This window comes from Peromyscus maniculatus, chromosome 9 (genome assembly GCF_049852395.1).
Source record: "Peromyscus maniculatus bairdii isolate BWxNUB_F1_BW_parent chromosome 9, HU_Pman_BW_mat_3.1, whole genome shotgun sequence".
Taxonomy (NCBI): Eukaryota; Metazoa; Chordata; class Mammalia; order Rodentia; family Cricetidae; genus Peromyscus; species Peromyscus maniculatus.
Window position 1 is genome coordinate 58,224,286 of NC_134860.1, and position 6,077 is coordinate 58,230,362.

Here is a 6,077-nt window from a genome sequence, read left to right on the forward strand (position 1 = left end):
CTCTAATCCAGGTAGGTCCTTGGGGGTCCATTGTCTGACTACTTCCTGTCTTGCTTTTACTTTCTAGTTCGCTCTAATGGGAGTAGCCTCCATCACACACCCCTGTGGTCACAAATTGAGCTGTTTTACTGTGATGAACCGAGAAACCTCTGAAACCATGGACCCCAATAAATGCTTCTTCCTGTAAACTGTGAATGACAAGAAATTCGATCGCACTGAGGCAAAACCTAACCTAAGAGGTTAGAAAGGTGGAAACCTCACTGTGCTCTTTTATAGCTATGCCTCGGGCTGAGATGAAGGAGCTTTCAGGGAGGGGGGTACTTAATAAAATCAGGAAACCTCTTCCATGTAGACTTGATGTGGGATATGGGTCCACAAACCCTAGAGAGACAGCTTTTCTGTGTCAACAGCTGGGTGGTAGTTTCTGATTTGGAAGCTTTCTCCCTGGACAGACGCAGGCCAGTGCTGCTGTGTGGGTTGAATTTCTGAAAATTCCACCCCGCTTACCACTATACAAACTGCCTATCTTCTGGGGATGCTGCAGTCTGCTGCTGAGGATCTGGACCAGCACCATGCAAAGTGGCTGTTTCTAGGGAAACCAAAGGTGGGTTTTGCCAGCATGTCAACCGGCTTTGTGATCTGAAAGAGGCTGGAGGGAAGGGAAGCGAGGGCAGAGCCACTGAGCTGGAGCGGTGAGATCCGGGAGGGGGCTGCCTGCCAGGCCGGCTGTGAAAGAGAGGACAGCCCTGAAAGTAGGCTATTGCACTTGGCAGATTCGGAGAAACGACGCGGCAGAATCCTAATTGTAGTGGACGGTGAGAAAGAACCAGCATAGACTGCATTTGCACAGAGCATGCTGTCGAGCCCATAAAGAGGGGGTGGGGGAGGGCTGGCTTTCTGGAAGAAAGGAATCTTCCCTTCTTTTGCTCCCTTCTTCCCTCTCCCCCATTCCTAAGTTCATGTGCTGAGGATAAAGATTCCTCTGAGCAGAAAAGACTGAGGTCAAGGGAAGAGGGGTGACTGACTAGCCAAGCTCCGGAGAAAGGATGCGGGATCCAGGGAGGGGCGGTGAGACCTCTGACCGCAAGAGGGCATCTTTTGTGATAGCCCAGTTGTTGAGGGTGCGTGTAGGTGGGGCAGCAGCAGAGGGAGGCGGGCCACGGGGCCACCGGATGAAGGTGTGAGCACTGAGTACGGACAGGAGGATGGCCCAGGATGATGTGGAGAGTGGGAATGGCCCTTTGCAAATGTCCCAGTAGAAGGACAGAGCGAGCTTCTTGACTGGCTGCAGTGGGAAGTCACCGCCTTCTGCAGTGCAGAAGAGGCCAGGGCTAGTTTCAGCACGGCACTCCACAGTTACAGTGATGCTTGGGGGTGGGGGTGGGGAGCTTGCCCATGACTCCCTGTTGCATTGGCCTTTGCTCTCAGGCCTACTGCCCAGTCCCTGGCTCAGCCTCTGAAGATCAAGTGCAGCAGTCCCTCCTGCCCCATAGTGTTGTTTTTCAAAGCTTTAGTTCAGCTTTAGTTCAGCTATTCTGTGAAGATACCAAATGGGACGTTCCAGAAATAAATCAGTGCTTTCATTAAACTTCAATATAACATTATTGTAGTTATCTTATATTCTTAGTTTTTGCTAATACTTTGCCTCTAACAGGTGGCAATCCTCCTGCCTCAGCCTCCTGGAGTGCTTGGGATTACCGGCATGTGCTAACATGCCCTTCTTAAAATTTAAATTAAACTTTATACAAGGTCCATTACTAATTATGGTTTCAGGGATCTGTGGATAAGGGGAGACTATTGCACAGTTAGAAATAAGGGATCGGGCAAAGACCTGTACTTCCCCAAAGCAAAGTACAAGGATTTTACATGGTTCTTATTGGTCAGCCCTTGGGGCATGTGATCACCTCTGAGCCAATCGGGGTTGGGACTTCCGAAAGTGGCCAAGCAAGAGCTGGTCACAGGTTCCATCCCTCAGCCCTGTGCTAGGCCACACTCAGGCCATTTTCCTAGAACCCCAAAGAAGATGTAGGGAAGATAAGGGATAAAGCAAGCTGCCACCATCAGAACAAAGGATGCCCTGGTTCTTAGTGAGTATGGAGGACGTAGGATGCTGCACAGTTTGAAAAGGCCCTATGGAGACCTAGAAGGGGAGGGAATGTTTAAATATGACTGGAGGGCTCTGATGAGGGCCTTAGGGGTAGAGAGTACAGACACACGGTTGAGTTAATCAGCACCATTTTTGAGGCCTTTTAATTTTTGTTTTTAAAAGCACTTAGTAGCCAACCCTGGCATGTGAGTGGAGAGAGCAGAAACGTTAGTAGAAATAGACCCACCCCCCTCTGGACAGGGATGTCCAACCGGGGATTTTGAACCTGTGGCAAGGGGAGCAGACACCATCTGCAGCTCCCACACAGGTAAATGGACTCCAGAGAAAAATGAATGGCTTGGAAGGATCGTTTAGTGTGGCCTGCACAGGAGGAGGGGCCTTGCATGGAAGAGTGTGAGTCTAAAGCCTTCTTGAATTTGGTGTGTTCAGGTTAATCATGTTCAACTGAGCCAGCCTTTGAAAGAGATAGCTGTGGAGGCTTGTACATGATCTGCCCCAGATCCGCTCTCGGTTTTAATTTTATGTTGCTCCCCACGGACATTCTTAATAACAGCAGTGGCATCCCTTGGTTTCTGATCTCTGTCTCCCTCCCCTGAGCCTCTGTTTTTGTTGTCCACTTTCTACAGTAACCCCAGCATCTTCTCTACAAATCTGTATTTGAGTCGGAGGGAGCCCCGAACCTGGTGAAACAGGCCAGCAGTGTCAAATAAACCCACAGACCAGCATGTGCGAACATACCCTCTGAGTGTAGAGATGAAGTCTATTATGTATGGCAGTAACAAGGGGAGCAAGATGTTGGTGTGTATTCTGTAAGTCAGTATTTGCACGTGTTCTAAAATGTACAGCAGTTTACACCATCTATCTCACGAGAGATTTTATTACAGTTTCCTAGGACAGCTCTTACGTATGTGGCTAGGAAAACAATTTTTCTGCAAGAACAGCAGCTTGCTCCAGCATTCTTGTTGTGCAGTGGTTCTCAACCTGTGGGTCATGACCCCTTTGGAGGTCACATATCAGATGTCTTGCACATCAGATATTTACATTATAATTAATAACAGTAGTACCATTATAGTTATGAAGTAGCAATGAGATAATTTTGTGGTTGGGGGTCATCATAATATGAAGAACTGTATTAAAGGGTGGCAGCATTAGGAAGGTTGAGAACCACTGGTTGAGAGAATCGAGAGGGAAAAAAAATCAGTCTTCAAGCTCTCTCTTCTTCACTTTAAGCTCTCACCATTGAAACATTAAATAGTTCCATATACTGAAAAGTTTCGAGAAGAATGTAATAGACATCTGGCTTCCATACCCAAGACTAGAATGTGAGTTGGTCTTCATACTTGTGTCTAAACTCTGTTGAGCAAAGGTTTACAGGTATGGTGCCTAGCACGGACATCTAGAGTTCAATGTCATGGCCACCGCGTTTCTGTCTTTACTGCACTCCAGGGATACCCTATCCTGAAGTCATGCATCCTTCCCATTCATCCATTGTATTAGTCAGGGTCCTCTAGAGGAATACATCCAACAGAATGAACATATTTTAAAAGGGATTTCTTAGAGTAGCTTACAGGCTATAATACGGCTAGTCCAACAATGGCTGTCTCCTGATCAAAAGACCAAGAATCCAGTAGTTGTTCAGTCCACAATGCTGGATGTCTCAGCCGGTCTTCAGACTGTGTTGGAATCCTGAAGAAATGGGCCTCTAATACCAGTGAAGGAATGTCTCAGTGGCATTAGAGATAAACTTTGTGATGAGAATGAGGTTCTCCCATGTGAGCAAGACACATCCAATCCATGCCCTGACTTTAGTCACGGTCCAGTGCAGAGTATATCATGTATCAAGCAAGCCCTTTGAATTTCAAAACCACTTTAACCCCTCCTTAGCTGTTCTGCACCTATGAATTGTGTGAAACTTAATGTGATTAGAGTTGGTATTAGCAACTGGGTTGAAAGAACTTGTGTTTGTCGATGGCTACAAGTTCCAAGGGAATGATGAGTATGTGGTGAGTGAAAACTGAAAAAAATATCAATATAGAGTGATTTATTGTCATTCAGTAAATCCCAACATGGTGGAAATATACAGCCATATCGATGTTGCTAACAGCTCTCTCACTACAGCTTTTCTGGAGGTCTTATTTGAAACAAACACACTTTGCAGGTGCATTACCAGCCATCTAAAGAGGCAGCTGTTTTTCTTTTCCATTCTCTACAAGCACAAGAGATTGCCCCTAAAAGTACTCGCCTTGCAGCTAATATATTGGATGTGCATGAGTGCCTCCCAGAATCATTTGTGGGAAGCAGGATAAATGAATCAAGGAGTACATAAGTAGATGATTATAGCAAGAATATATGGGTAAGATAAGCTCATCAAATAAATTGTGTCCATTAGAGAAGTCTACGCTGACACTAATTCATGGCAGGGCATGTTTCTCTTTCATAAATAATGTGCTTTATAGTTTCTTAACACTGGCATTTTTCAGTGAAGAACCAAACTCAGCCCTCTATTCCCTGACCACTGCAAAGTTCAGTGATCAAGATCAAATATTGTCATGCCTGCTTTTCCTGATCAGAATATTAATACACTTATCAAAAGGACAATCTATGAGCTTGCTAATATCTAGTGATTAGAGGCAGGGGCGAGAGCTGATGGAAGTCTGACATAATGAAAACAATCCACTTGTCAATGGATCCCCTTTTAGAAAAAAGATTAGACTTGTGAATGCCTTAATCTGCCTGCTAAAAGATTGTATGTAAATCATATGCAAATTATCCCCACTGCTGACAGTGACTAACAGCATTTATTGTATCCCACATGCTCAGCTAAGAATTGTGGGGAGTGATGAGTCCTCTAGTAGTATTTTGGGATCTAAGTCTCTCAATGGCTTTGAAAGAAAAGGACTTTTAAGTGTCTTGTGCCGATGAACCTTTTGTGTTCTGTTGGAGTCTTTTCCCACTTCATTTTAATCACAACTTCACTTCTTTATAAATGTCTTTTTTTTTTCCACTATCAAGAAAGCTACATGTCCTACAATGTAGGAGGTATTTTAAGTGCTTTTCTCCCACACTCTACTGTTCTACCTAGACTCTGTGTATACACAAATTGGTTTGACAATATTTAATGACTTGTAAAGTAAAATAGATTCTTGCAAAAAAAAACAAACAAAAAAAAAACCGTTTAAAGAAAAAAATGAGTCAAACCAGGAATTCCTCCTGACTGTTCTACCATTATCTGGCTGTCGCTGCTGCCATGTTCTGACTTACTGAACAATGAAGTCGAAACTAAATGGATTTAAAAACCCTACTTAAATTGTTTTCAGATGGATGGATTTTCCTACCCTCCACATGCTGCGCACTCTTGGTGTGATTTCATCTCATGCATTTTCAAAGCGTACTGGGTGTCAGCAGATGGCCCAGCTGGTGGGCCGAGACTGCCGGTCACTGGGCCTGCAGGAACTGGCCTGTTGCTTTACACTTCCAGCCCGATGTACTTGTTTATCTGTACTGCCCAAATCACACTGTAAGATTTAAAATACAAGGGGACCTCCCAGGGGGATGGGACACATGGTAATCCCAGTACTTGAGGAGTAAAGGTAAAAGCTACACAGGGAAATCCTGTCCAAAAAAAAAAAAAAAAAAGAAAAAAGAAAAGAAAAGAAAAGGAGAAAAGAACAAAAGAAAGAGAAAGAGAAAAGAAAAGAAAAAGAAAGAAAAAGAATCCAGGGCTAGGAAGATAGCTCAGTGACTAGGAAGATAGTAAAGTGATTCTCCAGTGTCCCCAAGACTCTGGGTTCCTTCTCCAGCACCACAGACAGACAGGCAGACAGACAGACAGACAGACAACCACTAAATAAATGGAAAATCACCTCAGAATTTACTCCTTTGATAACAACTGGTATTTTTCTCCCAGAGAATTTGTCCTCGAGGGGACCCTTCACATGGCTCCCCCTGACAACTTCTTTACCCATTTAAT

General features: G+C 44.6%; 1 long non-coding RNA gene across 2 annotated transcripts; it reads left to right on the plus strand.

Annotated features, from left to right (window-relative positions):
• The first annotated feature begins 68 nt into the window (after positions 1 to 68).
• On the plus strand, positions 69 to 3,082 carry LOC143267175 (uncharacterized). 2 transcript variants are annotated; one of them, XR_013042081.1, is made up of 3 exons: positions 69 to 239; positions 453 to 604; positions 2,734 to 3,082. It is a non-coding gene; the product is annotated as an uncharacterized LOC143267175 (long non-coding RNA). The 2 variants fall into 2 exon arrangements; XR_013042080.1 differs by lacking the exon at positions 2,734 to 3,082 and having other exon boundaries at positions 453 to 1,601.
• Positions 3,083 to 6,077: the final 2,995 nt, after the last annotated feature.